This window comes from Trichoplusia ni, chromosome 7 (assembly GCF_003590095.1).
Source record: "Trichoplusia ni isolate ovarian cell line Hi5 chromosome 7, tn1, whole genome shotgun sequence".
Lineage (NCBI taxonomy): Eukaryota > Metazoa > Arthropoda > Insecta > Lepidoptera > Noctuidae > Trichoplusia > Trichoplusia ni.
The window spans coordinates 13,638,257-13,656,151 of NC_039484.1; the positions used below are offsets into that span (position 1 = coordinate 13,638,257).

At 33.7% G+C, this 17,895-nt stretch overlaps 2 protein-coding genes across 2 annotated transcripts in view; both read left to right on the plus strand.

Moving 5' to 3' along the window:
* The window catches only part of LOC113496011 (neurocalcin homolog), a 78,797-nt gene that overhangs the window by 160 nt on the left and 60,742 nt on the right, over window positions 1–17,895 (plus strand). The window lies entirely within an intron of this gene.
* The window catches only part of LOC113496013 (neuronal calcium sensor 2), a 65,098-nt gene continuing 47,209 nt past the window's right edge, over window positions 7–17,895 (plus strand). The window contains exon 1 of the mRNA XM_026875061.1: window positions 7–442. The gene's annotated coding sequence lies outside the window, so the exon portion shown is untranslated. The remainder of the gene's footprint in view (window positions 443–17,895) is intronic.

Genomic DNA, 17,895 nt, shown 5'->3' on the forward strand with positions numbered 1-17,895 from the left:
GTAGGTACATTACATAGATAATATTCCAATTTGAAAATAAGTTAGGAATTTCACGTCTTATCGGTACGCCGTTTAGTCGTTTGTTTTTAGTAAAACGATCTTTTGTTTACGTATTGTCGTTTGTCTTTTGTCTCGCGGCCGTTAGTTCATTGTTTGTATAATTTTTGATGCAGTTTTGTCCAGACAGGTTTTTGATTACAATCTGTAGAACATATTACTAACGTTTTTATTACCTTTTATAGAATTATGTTATGTTTTGGTATCTATAATTAATTATAATTTCTAGTTTTAAAAAACCTTGCCTTCTAAATATTCCTGTAACTAGTTTAATACATGTTTGTTATGTAAATTTCTGTGTTATGGACTTTAAGTTATAACAAAAAATGAAGACTTGACGAAACTAAGAAACCTGGCCGGCAATAAAGTGCTCCAATTTAAAAAGGTAAGTTTTAATTCATTACTTTTTAAAAAAGTTATATTTAGTTTTGTAAAATAATAACCTCTTATAAAATGACAGTAGGTGTGTTGTTGTCATAACATATTAAAGGTCTATAGTCTAATTAAGATTAAAGTACATGATTTATTGAAGTACTTGCCTGTAATTAGGCTGAAATGAATTTTGAAATTCCTTATACATTTCTGGTATATTTAGATAGCATAGTAACATAACTGAATGTCTGTGTACAGGAACAATATAATCATGAAATTAGCTTACTGCTTTAGTTAATTCATGTCAGTTACATTCAACAGATGTCATGTTAAACCTAGTACTAGTAAAACACATTATTATGGGTTATTATGCTATAACAGTGGTTTCAATGGGGCCTCTAATTGAGGTGGTCATTTTGCTCATGATTGTCATGCAAATGTGACATCGGTTATAAATTGAACAAAAGGCAGCACAATTATCTTTCATTAAGAATGTAATCAGGAAGCATTAAGTATAAGACAGATCAAGGTGAATGCTGCAACTATTCTTTACTAAAATAATTTAAACTTAAATAATGTAACGAGAGCACTGACAATTTAAACACCCTATTACTATTGCATTTTATAATATGTTACGGTTTCATACATATTTAAAATAATACTTGATGATTGACATTAACAAACTGTTTTTAAACACAAGCATGTGCTTTCAAATAATATTTACACATACCAGAATATTTTCTAAACATATACGTTATCTTCCTATTTTTTTCTGATGTATTTGAAGTTATTGAAGTAGATTTCTTGTTATAATATAAGAAAATCTAAACCTTTACAATTGTAAACTGTTTTTATTCTGTTCTTTAACATTTTTAGAATTGGTTGCTAATAAAACTCAAGTTCTAAAGGTACTTTTGGCAAGCTTGATCTGCTTAACAGATTCAACCAAAGATTAAGGTCACATTAGGAAAGCATTTTTATTATGAAAAAAGCGTACAACTTTATTTGTCCTAAAAAAACAAACATAGTATAGATCTGTATTGAGAGTTTAAAATGATGATGACTAAACCGACTAATCAAATTATTCCAAGCACATAACACAACACCAAATTATTATACAAGCTAACAGTTATTAGATAACCATTCATACTAAGAAATAAATGGCAATGGTGTATATGCATCAAAAGTAAAGATGCAATAGTGTGATATCTAATCTACACAAATATAAAATCGCACCAACGTCAGTAAAACCACACATGTGTTACGTCCTCTTAATTGGCCATATGGTGCAACCCTGCTTAGAATTACATCTACACTGTTTCACTGACTACCATAAAACATTAACCGATTTCCTACTCTTACTTCATAGATATAAGGTTCAATTTTAAAGTTCTTCGCGATATATATTTCGCGAAATGTTAGTACCATTTGGACATAGGTATGTACGTGTTTTGAATGTCTAAAAGATTTAAAGGAAATCATAAATATAAGATTGTGCTATCATCGCTTTTGAGCGGTAGTTTGCAATTGATCGATAGATTATTAAGTAGATTGCCTTTTATCAAATAGTTGTACTGTAATAGCGAATGCTAAAATTATTCTCTATAGTTTCGTCGACATAGAACCTTCTAATGGTATGCGTATTAAGAAATGAGGTACAATTAATAGGTTAAAAAAATACGTATATGATATATGGACTACTTACCACTATTCTACGCACTAAAATTCAAATCTATTCGTTAGTTTATACATAAAACGTAATGAACACGAAGCTGTCCTCAAAAAGTTTTCGTCTATAACATTAGTAAGATGGGAGTCACATTCGCGCGTAAATTACCTTACTTAAGAGTCCTACGCAAAGGGTTGCAAGCTTGATGGCCGGCAACCTTTGCGGTATAATTGTGGGACCTACATTATATGCCTCCCGAGACCGGAAGAGGTTCAGGCCATAAATGCACCCATTTACCATTACACAAGAGACCTAGAAACCTTATTAAGTATAAAAACCAGAGTACCCATAACATTAAAGAACGCCCCATTTGTTGGCCTCTCAGCTTAACTTGGCACGATACCCGAAGTGAGAACTGTGAATCGATCGCACCCCTTGTTATTCTATACTTCGTTGTATAATCATCTCTTACGATATGCATTCTGTTTTGGAAAAGACTACTCCACGCATTTTATTATATTATAACATATTGAAAATTGTTTGCTGTTCTCCAAGTTCCAAAGCCCAACAGGTTTTTGGTATTAGTGTTACAATTACCATTATCGTAAGCATTTGCGCATAACGCGGCTGCAAATTACATTGTTACGTCATAATCTCGGTATTAGTTCAACGATCCCCTTATCAGTTTGAGCTCCGTAACCCAGGGCAACTAATACGGTACAAGGTGCTTTACATCCACCGATACGACATCTTTTCAAGTCCAGCCATCCGATTCCGATTTAATTTCTGTAGCTATTATTCAAGAACCACAGAGCTTTCTTGTTTCTTACAATAACTCAATAACTATTGATCGAAAAAGTAATCTTAATAAAAAAAATAAGTACGAACACTAGAATCGTAAATGCCTTAAGGTTCGTAAATGTCTTGATCAGTTCAAAAATGTACTTCCCTGTAACAATCAGTTCCTGTGCTGCGTTTAAATAAAATAGTTATTTGTAAATTGTCATCTAGTACCCATTATAATGAGTCACCCGAGTTTTTTTTGGCTTAGTGCACGAAATAATTTCCTAGATAACAGTTTGATTCCGTAATATGCCAAATACCACACACTTTACTTAAACGGTATTTTTTCCTGTGTGAAACAATACATTTTGAAAGTGCATTTATTTTATTGAAAATAAAATCTGTATTAGCTTTCGTTTGTATATTAAACCTAGACGAACTTCGGCAATTAAAAATTGATTAAAAAATCTTATTCATCTCGGCATGAGAGGTCATTCAGGGATGGTCCCCAATCATCCTCAGTGTCATTAAATAGATTGGAAAAATACCTGGTAAAAAATCAGGCAAAGTCACTTCAGTTCGCGAAATTGCAGATTGGAATTGCAATTAACTTGAATAGGTTATCGGTGAAATAGTCGTTTAAAAAAACTATTTTTGAGGAATACTACCTACATGTTTGCTTATAAAGGCTGTTCTGGGCAGACCGATAAAAAAATCGAGCCTATTTTATTACTCGCACTGCATTTTTCTTTGGCACAGCGTCAAAATGAAGTTACTGCTATCAAATTGTTCAGTGCTTTTTTCTCCCTGAATATGGATAGGCTTTATTTAGTCTTTGAATACGACGTGACTATCGCTACGTTTCATCTGATGTCAATAAATAGACCTGTACAATATTGAGCTCTGTAATCATTTGTAATATTGACGTAAATACTACGACGCCGTGCCCCTCGCTTGGTTGTGAGGATCTGTGGATCAGTGGGGTTTTGCAGAATCCCGAACAAAACCGATAGTTTCCAAGCAAATATACTCGAGCAAAACCATGGTAACGATTGCTGCTCTAATCTTATCGTTCCATGTTTTTGTGTTGAAAGCTAACATTTTACACGATGCCACAAAAAGTTCCAGTTGATTTGGATGAAAGGTAAAAAAAAATGCAAGCTAGATGCTGCTTCCCCACTTTAGGGAAGTTGATTAAAAACGAAACCTACACGGGTGAAACCAAAGAGTACAGATAGTCCATTCATACGCAGTCGCGTTTTCTCTTTAATTACTTTTTCGCAAGTGCCACCTTCACCTTCCATCAGTCAAAGGGCGACTACATTATTCTTTGTCCTTCAAAGTTAGCGACTGCTCTTAAATTTATTATACCCACGGTTGCCTTTAGCTATAAATGTGAAAAACATCTCGCAAAGATGTTCCCGACGCAGCGCGCAGTTCCACTTTTGCTGAGACAAGTTTTCTCAGAATTTCCTAACGTAGTATAAAAAATGCAAGAGATTTTGAATAGCTTTACTTCAAATAAATAAATAGTTTTGTATTGAAACATAACTCACCTTTGTCTCATACATATTATGAACCGTGTTGTGCAGATTGTGCTAAGTAACCTAGAACAATATAAAGGCCTTGAAGAGTTAGGGGTAAGCTCGCTAAAGCACTGTAGCCTATTTAGTTTCACAATACAATCTGTACATTATTCGTGTTAAATCGTAAGTTCGGCATCGAAAATCGGCTAGTATCAATCCTTAGATAAAAACTGCAAATAAACAATTGCAGAAACTAGTAACAAGAACTAAATAAAACAGTTTTCTCGGTTCTGCTCCTTATGGGCATGAAAACTGTTTAGGTGCAAGGCAAAAACATTGCATAAAACATGTAGTCTGGTATATATAGATAGATAATTTTCTCAGATTAAGATCAGACGTAGTGCTAAGCCAGTGTGTAGTGTTTAGCTTGTGGATTCGTAATTAAGATACGGCGATATCTATGCATAAAATGCGAGTAACAGCTACCATTTGTTTCGATTATTTTATCTCTTTATATTTATGGTTTTGATTTCAGCACATTATGAGTAATACTGAAATAGCTCGAAATAACTATTAATGTGTAAACCTACCATAAAAATACTATTGAAAAGAAGTCGGTTGGAATTTTTCAAAGTTTAATCATGTGCGCTTACCTTGTGCTAAATAGCGGTGAAGCTTCTAATTCATTAGTTAAGTAAAACATGCCTCCCTGCAAGCTATTGGTGGGGAAATGCAATTCTAGATGCCTGAGAATTTTCCCAAGCAGATATTCTAAGCGTTCAATAAAGCCTTTGTAGTCGTCTATTCTTCTCGTATTATTAATTATTCACTTTGTGAAAAACCTACTGCAATTTATACCTGCGTCATCGGGTAACATTTACTTAAGCGGTTGATTATAATCGTCTTTCTTCGTAACGATATTTTAAAATCACCACCAATATTCAGGGTATTCTCATTCACTTTGAAATTGTTAATGTAAACGTAAATGACTATGCATTTAGACCACATCAAAGAAACATCTAAACAGTGATTGCGTCCTAACTTTCGTAGTACCTGACATAGCGTATTTTTGCATCTCACTGACCTATATGATCTTTCTTGGTTGATAATGTTAATATACCCTTAGCCGCTATAGTAGGCATTCTATTTAAACGCTTTTACATTGAAAGTCAGAGTTATAAATAAAAAAAAATGCGAACTACGTACCACGTAACAGTCGATGCTTATGTCAATCGCGTCTCCTCCGCAAGATTGATATCCACATACCACCCTTAGACATGTACTACTTATATTTGCTCTCCTAGTACCACCTTCTCTACTAGACGTTCTCCCTTGGCACTTAGTTTTTCCCCTGGTACTCCGCATATTATATCGCTAGCTGCTTTTCTGGTGCCACTCTCATAACTAACCTTATCTCCTGGTACGCCCTCATCTACTGTTACTTACTACCTACTACGCTTACCTAGAAATCCTTTGCATTTTGTATTCTCCCCTTGTTCTACTACTACCTGCTCTTCTGGTACCACCCTCATCACCATTACTACCTTCCCTCTGATGACTGATTCCAACTTCAAGTACCTGCCTACTACTGCCCCTGGTTCTTCAGTTAAATACAAAATCCATTAATGCCCTGTCCAAAACACGGCAGTACAAAGTTGTAGCCGAGTCAGCTACGAGATGAATTAAATTACACTAAGACAATTAATTCCAAAAATTTTTTTTTTTTGGTACATCAATTTTGAACATCTATTTTTATTTATGTAACTACATTATACAGACACAAAGTTGAAGAAAAAAATCAAATTCACAAACATTAAAGGAGCAATTATCAACATACTGGCATGCTGTAGTACGTGCAATATATTCTTGCCGTCTATTACAAATGCGAAAGTTGCCTTTTCTACCTGTCTATACTTTCGTGGCTTAACTCCTGAAAAGATACATAGAACTTTGTATGTACAGAAAAGCTTTTGCTTTTATCCAACGGAAGGACATATTACAGTATACTTTTACTGGGATAACGGATATCGGAGAGCCACGGTGGAGAAAGCTAGTTCATTGAATATTAATATAATTATCATGTATTTATTTTTATTTGAGTGTTGTTTACTTAGGATACGTAAGTATTTTGTTCTTACTGAAGAAGAAATATCGAACCAGACTCGAATCTCAGAGCTATCGCTCGTAATTCGATTTAGACAATACGAGTGTGAACGGAAGAGAAATGTTGTCAATGCAATATACTATTTTTAAAAGAATGACGATCCTTGAGCATTCTTCAATGGCCCCAAGAGCTTTTGTGTTACAAGAACTTAGTACCTGAACGATGACATGATGTAGGTTCTTTAATAATAGCATCGTTTGATTCATTCAGTAGGTACTTAAATGTTCCTATAAATGCATATTTGTTAAAATTGCTCATACTTTATGAATAAGTGCTGGAAGGTTGTAAAAGTTTTACGCCGTTTTTAATATAACGCTTATTTTATGACTATTCCTGCTTCCCACTTCCAGTGCGTTTATATTACCACAAATAACTCGTGTCACTAATAAAATATTGACCCAGTTTTATTTTCCTACATTTATATTGTGCATACTGTTGTAGGTTACTTTAAAGGACAACTTTTCTTTACCTTCCTATAAATGTCATCGTATCGATCAGGAAAATTTTAGCCATAAATAGACCAGTCATTTTTCAATGATATCATATTCGTTAGGTAAGTTTCCTTCGAAACAGGTTGTTATTTTATTTAACAACAAAGCTCGGAGCGTTGTACATCGAAAACATTTTGTGCTACAGTTCAAAATTCGTGATGCGGTGCGGAGGACGCATCAAAATGCGGCCTTAATTTAAAGACAAGCGGAGCTTGATGAATCCGATAGTGTCTGTTGAATATTAAACTGCAGTTTCCGTATGTACCGAGAGGAGACAAATAGATACAACATTTTCTGGGACAAATAGATTGGTACGAATGTTTAGTGTGTGTTGGTAAAGTGTAGTTGTATTTTACTCTCAGTGGCAATATTAAAAACTTTGCTCCATATTTTTGCCTCGCCTTACCTTAGCTTGTCAGAACAAAAATATTCATTACAAAACAAATTTACTATTTCGCTTTTATTTCACTAATAATTATTTTCTCGGGCAGGTGAAGTTTGCGTGTCTATGGCGCATTTAAACTTCGATGTAATTTCCGTGATAAATGTAACCCCATTTGTATTAAACTCTGCATTTATAAATGCTTTGTTATGCAACACGAAATCTATGAGCTAACTGACATCTATTTAGTGCACCGATTGTTAGAGGTGCTAAAACCGATTTCCACGAGTGCTTTTGTTGAGAATAATATCTCAAATGCTGCTCATCATCAAATGCTGGGTTTATTATTATTATTTTTCAAGTTTTATAGAAATATAGGTAATATTTCTTACCAGTCCAAAAAATCTAAGGATGTTTGACAAATATAAATAGTAACATGGTGCTACAATGGCCGGTCTTACTTATCGCTAAAAGCCATCTTTTACAACCAACGTTTGGAAAGGTTGGTTGGAAAACGTGTCGAAACTGTCCTGTTCAGGCGACTTAGCTACTAGCCTGCAATGTCACGTGCTATAAAGCTTTTCCTGATACACGTTCCGCATCCGAGCTTAACCTCGTTCGTTAGCTCAGCTCTTTCATTTCAGCGAGAGCAATCAAACTGACCCAATTAGTTTTCAATTATCTGTTGCTTACCACTACTTTTGTCACACAAAATCTTACATGTATACATTTAAACGTCCGCGATACCTTTAATTTAACAATTGTGGAAAGACCAGCTGAAATTCACGACAAACCTAAAATAAACGGTTATGAGATACTGAATATTGTAGGCATACGAGATCTTCTTTGTATTTTCAACAACTGTACTGGCAATCACAACGTTTGTTTGTTCTGCTGTTTCTACGTTTGAAATTGTGTCTGTTAGAACAACGACGGGTGCAATATATATCCTAATGTCTTTATCGTTATTTACGACCATCCTATGCCAAAGTCGAAATACTTTTTTTTTCATGAAATGACAGCTGTTGATTATTGCTTTGTATATTTATCACGAATGTTTGACTGTGTTTAAATTTCTGAAGTAGTTACCTTTATTTTCATTTTATTTTCCACGTGTATGAAGTTCAGTCAGCTTTTCAATCCGAACTTGAGAAGGCTGTGCCTAGAAATAATGGAAATGAATTAAGTCAGGTTTAGTAAAACATTTTATGCATCAGACCTGCATATCAGAAGCGCTATACGGCCGCAGTAATAAGTTCATCCTCGTAATAAATTGGATTACCGTAACATTTAAATATGAATACAACAGATATGCCGGTTTATTCAATAAATACGGTAGGATTTGGATTTAGTACTTAGGTACCTTATTACTTTATATCTGATAGAACGTATAATTAGTTTTGATTATTTATTAAAGATATCGTGTTATCATCCTAAGCCGGCAAACAATACAGTAAATTGATCCTATAACAAGGGATTAGTTCGATAACGATTTTTAATACCGAATATATGACAACAGTTTCGTCACAAAATTAACTCACCAAAATGTGGACCCTAAGCTTACTAATTGGGTTATTAGAAAGAGAAAAGCGTGTATAACACATGCGTGAGCAATAAATGAAGACAGTTTCAAGAAGTGACGAGTCGAAATAATTATTTTAAGGCTCGAGCGAACACTAAAAATAAATCGCCAGTGTGATGTCATGAAAAGTGTTACGTACCTATCCGACACGCATCCGAGTATGACATCAGCTCTGTTCGCCACGATCATCTGTTCCCCCGTTGAATTATTATCACAGTTCCCACCATTTGTGATTCACTGTGTTTTTCCTAGATATGAAATAAACTGATTCTGCAGAATCTAGGCTCGATAATCATTACCAGCAGTTAGCACCTAATTACTTTCTCAGGTCCGGAATTGACCGAGATAAAAAGACAAAACAGTGAAACATATTAAGTAAAAGAAGACTCATTTACACTATGAATGAATACGTCACGCAATGTATTTCGTCTCGATACATTGAAAATAGAAGATTAATGTTCCTCTTTACGTTTATCTGTTTCAACGATCCAATTTGAATACTAAGTACGTCTTGAATAGATTGTATGTTATTATTACATTCTTTAACTATTATTAACATTTTATAGTTAAATTTAGATACTACGCAAAATATTTATGTTCAAACAACGCCCACTGCCTGCGGATGGTCGTCAACGTAGTGTCTCTCAACATGGCATTGTTTTCGTACCATTGTTACGTCGCGATATACGTCACTCGGGGCTCTAGGTATAGCTATAGTATGTGCATATAATTTAGCGAAGCCAATCGTCTTGCACACGGCTGCCTGTCCGGCAACACTCGTTCTCACCATGCGGGCTCCGTAAGTGACGTTCGAAGGTTAACTGTTCCAGTTAACTGTCGCTCATGCAACACGCTATCCGCGACAATCCGGATTTAATCATAGTCACCGATAGAATAGATGCTTCTATATGTCTAGCCTGGACTTGGGCCAGCCCACTCAGACACTCAGAACTACTGTGACTCGTTCATGACGCCGAATATTTTTAACGTAACAAACAGCGCAGACACACTCTCGAGTGCCAAATGTAAAGTTCACTAACATAGATTTGGCAAGAGCAGCTATTTACGCGAAGTGTCTATGCTTCTTGCGAATAATCGCGGACTACCGACTACGTAAACGTTTTAGTGATCCGCACAGTAAAACCTATGACCTTAAACTGTAATTATAAATTAGTTAAATACTCCAGAATTTCTGAGGAATCGGACTCATATATAATATTTTAATTTTTAATTTTTTTAGATATGATTGCTATGATACTAATGATTCTTTACATTAATTAGTCATTTAAACTTGACATGCGATAATATACGTAAACAATTTTGTACGGAGCTTTTAAGCCAACTAAATATTATATATATTTTAGTCAATTACAGAGCAGCAAAAGTAGGTGCGTCTCAGTTTTAATACGTTTGAAATAAACGTCATTTATGAGCACATTTAGTATTGTAAATGATTTACAGGTCAGTCTTTACGATCAATAGATATTGTTTTCAATTTAGAATGTAGGATCCGCGTATGTCATAAATACCGACCATTCCATTGTCTTCACAAATATGTGGGCAATATTTATTTATAGGGTGTCGTCGACGTGCTGTTGGAGAGGAACAACACACGTTTTGGGCCTATACATCTTTAAAACTATGTAATGTAAGCTATAACGAGTACTCTGACGACCGCATAGCTCTTTGTATATCCGCGGCAGATTCTGGCATTGTCTCGTACATGCCACGAGCAGCATTTCATCTAAATTTGTACATCACTCCATGACAATGGATTAATCTTGTGACCTAATGTAGTGGCCATATTTTTGCTAACAATGACAGTCTCGGAAGTGGCAAACAGCAATACCAATTGGCATTCTCTGAGATGGTTTGTTGGCAGACGTACCTACTCGTCAGTACGTACCTCTATTCGATCTAAAATATTGGTGATTAAATGACATGAACCTTTTAATGGGAGATTAATGCTAATAGCATTTCCATTTTATTGCAAGTCAATATTAGGTTCGCGATCTTTGGTTGCAAATATTTTATGTATTAATGGTCTTAATTAGTTGTCAGTATTAATCTGAATTCCGTTTTCCTGTAGCTAGCCAATTGTGTAGGTGAATACATTTTTAACTACTACATTGCTCATTGATCGTAAATGTCTAATTAAAAATACGATTATCTCTTACAATTCACAAATTTTATTGATTTGTTACCAGTAACAGCTGCAAGAACTGTTTCATTTCCCCTGTTATTATTTTAGTCACTGTATGTAGGTAGTTAACGTTTAGTTTTAGTAATACTCACATTTATTATAATTACGGAAATCAAGAAAACTGTCACGAAAGCCCAGACAACAATGCTCAAGACGAAAAGAATTTAAGCACATAATGTCATGTTTAGTTTCAGTATTAACGTCTTTTGTTCTATAATAGTCACCAATAATGCTTCTAATTTATGACAGGGTATCCCATGTGCTTTCTTATTTTTAAACACTTGGTTCCGCGGTGGTTATTCTAGTAACAAAGAATACAATCATTTACATTTTTTATAAACCAGAATACGAATTCTCTAAATATTCGCGCTAAATAAAATTTAGTCGTAATTGTATTCCACAAGGTTTATTTTTGCAATTGAATGTTTGTAATAAAGATTGGAACTTAGAATGTAATTTGACTAGCGTTCACACGCAAAATTATTTAAGACATTATCGGTTAAATTTTGTATTAATTATATTCATAATTAATACCTAATAGTTGCAATATGATCATTCGCTAAGCGGATATAGGATGTCGAGTATGATAAATTAACGACAGCTAAAAATGATTAGATACTGAAGCAGATAAAAATGAAATAAATTAAATCGTATATGTATTTCTATATTAATTAAATATCATTAATCTACCTTACTAAAACGTTAATTACGTCCCAGGTGTCCAAAATATTATTTCTATGAAGAGCAGCCGGAAAATCGTAAACCTTGTCATCATAAATATCTAGAAATCCACCTCAGTAAGCTCGTTTTGCCTTTAGTCTTGCCTAAATAACCCAGAGGATACATTGTACATTCTCGTAACATCGGACAAAGTATAATTTCATTTACTGCTCCTACTAACTGAAACGCTAATAAAATTGGTAACCGTTTATATGGCCTTTTGATGTAGTGTAGTGACGTTAGTAACGTTAACTCACTTATTGTCAACTAGCTGACATCCACGGCTTTGTCCGAATAAATGTTGAAAATGCATTTGCTCCTCGTGTCAGGTCAGATCGAATCATGGTGAAAAAGCTTTTTTATTAAAAGCGTGGAAGTTCACTCACTCTATGCGAATAAAAAAAATAGTCCTGGAAAATCATCCTTGACCTGGCCCTTTATTTGGGTCTTAAGTCAGTGATGCGCTGTTAATTACGTTGCTCGTTAAGCAATTTCAGTCAAAATCTTTTATAGTAGGTACCTCTCGTCATAAGTACTTACTCTGATTTAATTGTCAAACTAACTTCAATGTTTTTTTCCTAAAATACCTAAAAACTGATAATCATTGATTGTACAAATGTTATTTGACACTCGAATCTCAATACTCGAAAAGCCCAATTCTCTTGTCGTTAATAATTTACATTGTCAACGTATTTTTGAAATTTAATTTGGTGCCTGAGTATCTCTCAACCTTTGTTTTCATACGCGCTCGGCGCTCTCAATCTGATTAATTACTGGTGCACCCCGGTTCCAATACCTGGGTCGCTGAATCTTTATAAAAATGATATTACTTTTGTTGTTACCCTGTCATGTGTTGTGGTAAAAGCAAATGCATTCGTATTATTTATACCTAGATGATTTGGACTAGTTTGTGAGCGGCAATAAATTATTTATATTCATTACGAATTAAGATTGAAAGACATGATGAATGATACAACGCGAATTAATGTGTCTAATGAATGATCAGATCACTAGTTTGTAACGTACGTTACGTTTGTTATGTTGATATGAGGGAACGTGTAATGTGTTCCAACTTCCACGAGTATACGCTACTTTTTAATGGTGGTGATTGATTTATGACCAAAAATACCTATAACTTTACTATTTTGCCACATTTTAACAGCCATGGTTTCGTGTTTTATATTAAGGCTGTCCACTTATCTATCAATCACCGCCCTAGATTCCATAGTCCTAGTTCTTCATAAACGTTTTATTTGATTAATGTCTGTTGTGTAAGTTTTACCTAACTCATGCAGTTTTGATCAGGTATAAAATTTAAATAAACTTAAGCCTTTTCTTTAAACTCCGTGGGTATTTTACTGAAATTGGTCGCTTGATTTGCAAAATTGCACTAATCACGAGCTTCATTACCCTGCAATTTAGACTTCAATTTCAGGAAAAAAACTACGCTATAGGTCTAAAGGCAGTAATTTTACGAAACTTGCACAAAAGCTGACGTCCGTGCCTGTACTAAAGTCTTTTATGGGTTGCAGGGTCGAAGACCTAGCGAAAAAAAATCTAGACTGAAAGTTAACGTAACTGCGCTATTACCTCAAATTAAGGTAACGAATTTTCTTTAAGGCATGATGCCATGATATGATACCAATATTTGTGACTCTATTTCTTTTATAATTTTATTTCATTCCAATTTAAAGCGGTGTCGTAATGTAGAAGGCTATGAATCGGGTTTTATTTTCGTCGAATATAAGTAGACAAGTGCTTAACACAATCAGTGACAAAGACATTTAAGCTTATTCGATTATAACGTATCTTAGCCATTCAAATCCAAGAGTAACAGGTTGAAATAATTTTGATAATAAAAAACGGTTTTTATTAAATTGGAAAGATGAAGTATTACAATATTGTCGTATGAAGAAAGTAAGATTCGACTGCGAAAGTGTAGAATTAACTCGAACATAACAGTAACATCTATATCATTCTTATTGTGTTAGTTGTTTGTTGGTACTTAAATCAAACTGTTTTCATAAAGCACGCGTATTTGCAACAACTTTTCCTAGATGTTGATCATGAATACCTCTACATAACTGTAAGTTTAACTAAAAACTAAACGAACTATATATAAGTTTATAAATTCCACAGTGTGATGTGAACTTAGGTGAAAATATTATATTATACATTTCCGCCTACTTACGTTGATATGCCATTAAATGTTTTTAGTTTAATTAATTGAAATGTTTAAGGAGAATATATTATTCGATCCTCCAAAATCTTATTGAGCTGTTGTGTTAAAAATTTAATCGTTATTTTTATTTTCTAGGCGTTATGAATTGATTTACGAATAATACGCCTAATAGTTAAATGTTTTCGAGGTAACGTATTAAGAGTATAATTATTAATCACTTAATATTTTGAAAAACAGAAAGACGGGCAACAAAGATTTATAAAAAAATAAGTGAATTAGTATATCTGTATTTTTGGTACAGCTACCTATGAGATATACCTAATGTTGAATTATTATATTATCTATTATTTTAGTAGTTCTCGAAAGAGTACCTATCTATATTTCTATTTTATGTTTCAAATTATAACTAGTTAAATTTAGAACTTGGTGAATTGAATTAAATAATTCAATCTTTTTATGGGCGGGTTAAAGGTATCATAAGTAAAATTTTATTTTGTTCTTCATTAAGATATATCAACGTGCAAAGAAAGTATTTAATGTTAGATACGTAGACATTATTATTCAAAATACCTTATCTTTGTTTTACGCATCAATCGATTTTTTTTTTGCCATAAGAACTAAAATTGGAGTTTGGTAACGAAGTAAAAAAAAACAAATTGAAAATTAATTCGAGATATACAGGGTTGATATGACGGATGGGCGTTAAATTACACCACGTATACTATTCTAGTTTAGTATTAATTCGACAGGGATTAAAAATTTAAAGCAACAGAAATGACATTTTTTGTTTTCAAACAAACTAAATAGCTAACAAATCAGAGTGAAACGCAACCACCCTTTGTAGCTGATAGTTAGTTGACCTTGGATAGTTAGGGAACAAAGCGGTAACGTCGCACGCGCTCCGAGCGCGGCGTATGATACGCTATCTCGTAGGTATAAAGGCGGCCGCGCCTGGCCGTCTTGTGACTTGCGTCAGAACGGCAACAACGCATCGTACGTTATACTCAGATTTATCGCTGTAAGGTAAATGACCTATGCGTGTAGACATAATCAGCTGTTAGGAAAGATACATCGTGTTCAAACGTTGCAAAAACTTAAAAAATCATTTGCGACTAAACTACTGCTCCAATTTTATTGATTTTTGGTACAGAGCTTGAAAATAGTACCTTGTGTTGGCAGTTGAAAGATTCGCCCCACCGTCGTATCAACCCAGTATAAGCATTCATGAAATTTAAATCGGATTAAGTAGGTCTCAATGTTCAATTATTACAAAATAAATTAAATTTGTCTAGAGGCAACGTTTTTTTTTAAGTTTTTCGGTATTCATTTTCGATATTATTTGTCATATTATTTGGCAAAAACATTTAAATAATTTAATGATAAGAAATACGACTACCTATCGCTTGCGATTGCTGGTATCATAAAATCAGTAAGTATCTGAAACATCTGAAAGTCACAAATCGATTTATTTATACTAAACATGTTTAGGCACCTGTTCAACTCGTAAAAATCATTATAGGATAAACAGTTCACATAAAATAACAATAGTAGGTTTTAAACCGACGATATTGTCAAGATCTAAGAGAGTTGCATGTGACCTAATGGCAAATGAGGACAGGCTCATTAATTAAAATTTTAAATCTGAATCGTTAATTGTAAAACTGGCACACTACAGCACACTAGCTGCTGTTTGACTATGATATTTACTACTTTATATTTTAGGGGCTTGTGGCTGAAAGTAAATACAATTAGACATAAAACTTACTGTACCTACCTACTCGTGTCACGGTTGCGCTGTAGATGAGTGACCATTAGTACCATGAATTATAATGGATTTGACTCCCGATTTTATGTTGAGTTTTGCCTGTCGTGAAATAATTACAAGTGTGTTCGCCCTTTTACGAAATTTTGAGATATGAAATAAAATGGGTACCTACATAAAAGCGTATAATTTGCCTCACCATGTCAAATAATATAGTATTCAACCAATTTCTGTGCTTTGTATAAAGTTAGGAGAATATTTCGATATAGATTAACCATTACACCTTCATTGTTAATTAATCAAAGGTAGATATGGAGTTGCTTTATTCTGTGAGTCTTCGATTGTCTGTGATATGTAATAGGTTCTTGAAATCTATACCTACGTGCTTTATTGGAAAGACGACATTGCCAGATAATTAAACCTGTGTCCTAACATGATACGAATAATTTTGCGATGTTTAAGCAATTAAAAAATCTTTGATATATTCGGCAAATGGTAACGTAAATATTTATTAAATTAAAAATTGCAAAGAAGCATGTTAAGTACTTGCAGGCTTTTGAACACGACTCCGCGTCCACTTACCGTTTGCGAGTTTTTGGGGTTAACCGCAAACCAGCTTTAGACCTAATTATCGCAAAACTAATTAATAGTTGGGTTGAATTACTGTACTATGGTCCGCTTTCAACCATTACTAAATTATAGTGATCTTAGTAAATAAGTGCAAGAGGCAAAGTGTTAATGGGAAAATTAATAAAGAACTTTTTGTCTATCTTTTTGTACGCATGGATAGGTATACCCTGTCGGTTGTCTAGTTGGTTTAACTATTTACGTAAGCTGTATCTCAACCTTAAAAAAGAGAAGCTTTTTAGCGTTAAAGCACCAAAATCATACAATTACCTACATAGCGCTCAAATTATAACACCCTGTAATGGTAAAATGAATATCTATAAAATTGCCTCTTTAATCTTTACTAGCTTAATTACTCTAGTAATTATAGATTGTTGTGTGTTTGTGGTCACTGTACACTGTACAGCACGTACCTACTATACATTATTAATCACACGCAATTAACTATATGTATATATAGGTATTCATATATTTTTAAATAAACTTTTTTTCTGTACTACTCAGTAAACATTCTTAACATTGTTGCTGAATATGATTATTACTTATACTTTAATTATCCGAATATTATTTTTGCCTTTATACACCTTTAACAAAACTATGTATACGCTTAAACAAAAAAAGTTAAGCATTAAGTTCTAATTGGCCTTTGATTGCAAAAGTAGATTAAATAATTAACAGCCGGCAAAGGCTTATTTGAAAGCGTTAAGATTGAGCATTACGAAATATTGAAAGTAACGCTCAATGCTGTTCGATGAAGAAGTGCTGCATGTAAATATATAAACTCTGAGAACGCACATTTTACTTAACACTTAAAAAAGCTCACATGTGAGCGCACGCGGCTTCTACAGCTTACATATTTATTAAACTTGACCTAATCTTTTTCTATCATTGTCCTCGTCTCCATTTCCGACCAATTTAAACGACGCGAAACCTGAAAACAATACCTGATATTAACTTTATGACTTAACTGGAAAGTCTTGCAACAAAGAATCAAAAAAATATTGCATGAATTATTGAGTTTTTTGTTAAACCACTATGTTAGTGACCTAAATCTCCACAAAGGAGGTCGCGCGCTTAAGTTAGTAGCTAATTAATCAATTGAACATAGTTGAATGAAATAAAGCTTGTGAGAAACACTTAAGTTTCCAAAAGCACCTACTAACGACGAAGTTGTTTAATACCTTCCTATCTACAGTAACTTCAGTAGCTCAGCTAGCCTAACGAAGCACAAGTTTAGAACTGCAATACCTTAAAAACTTTTCTAACGATTAACTTAAATTTGTTTTTACGACAAGTCAAATCCGTCTCTAATTAAGTTTTTTCTTGAGAATGAGATAGAATTTTATTTTTATAGCTATAAAACGTCTTCATTATT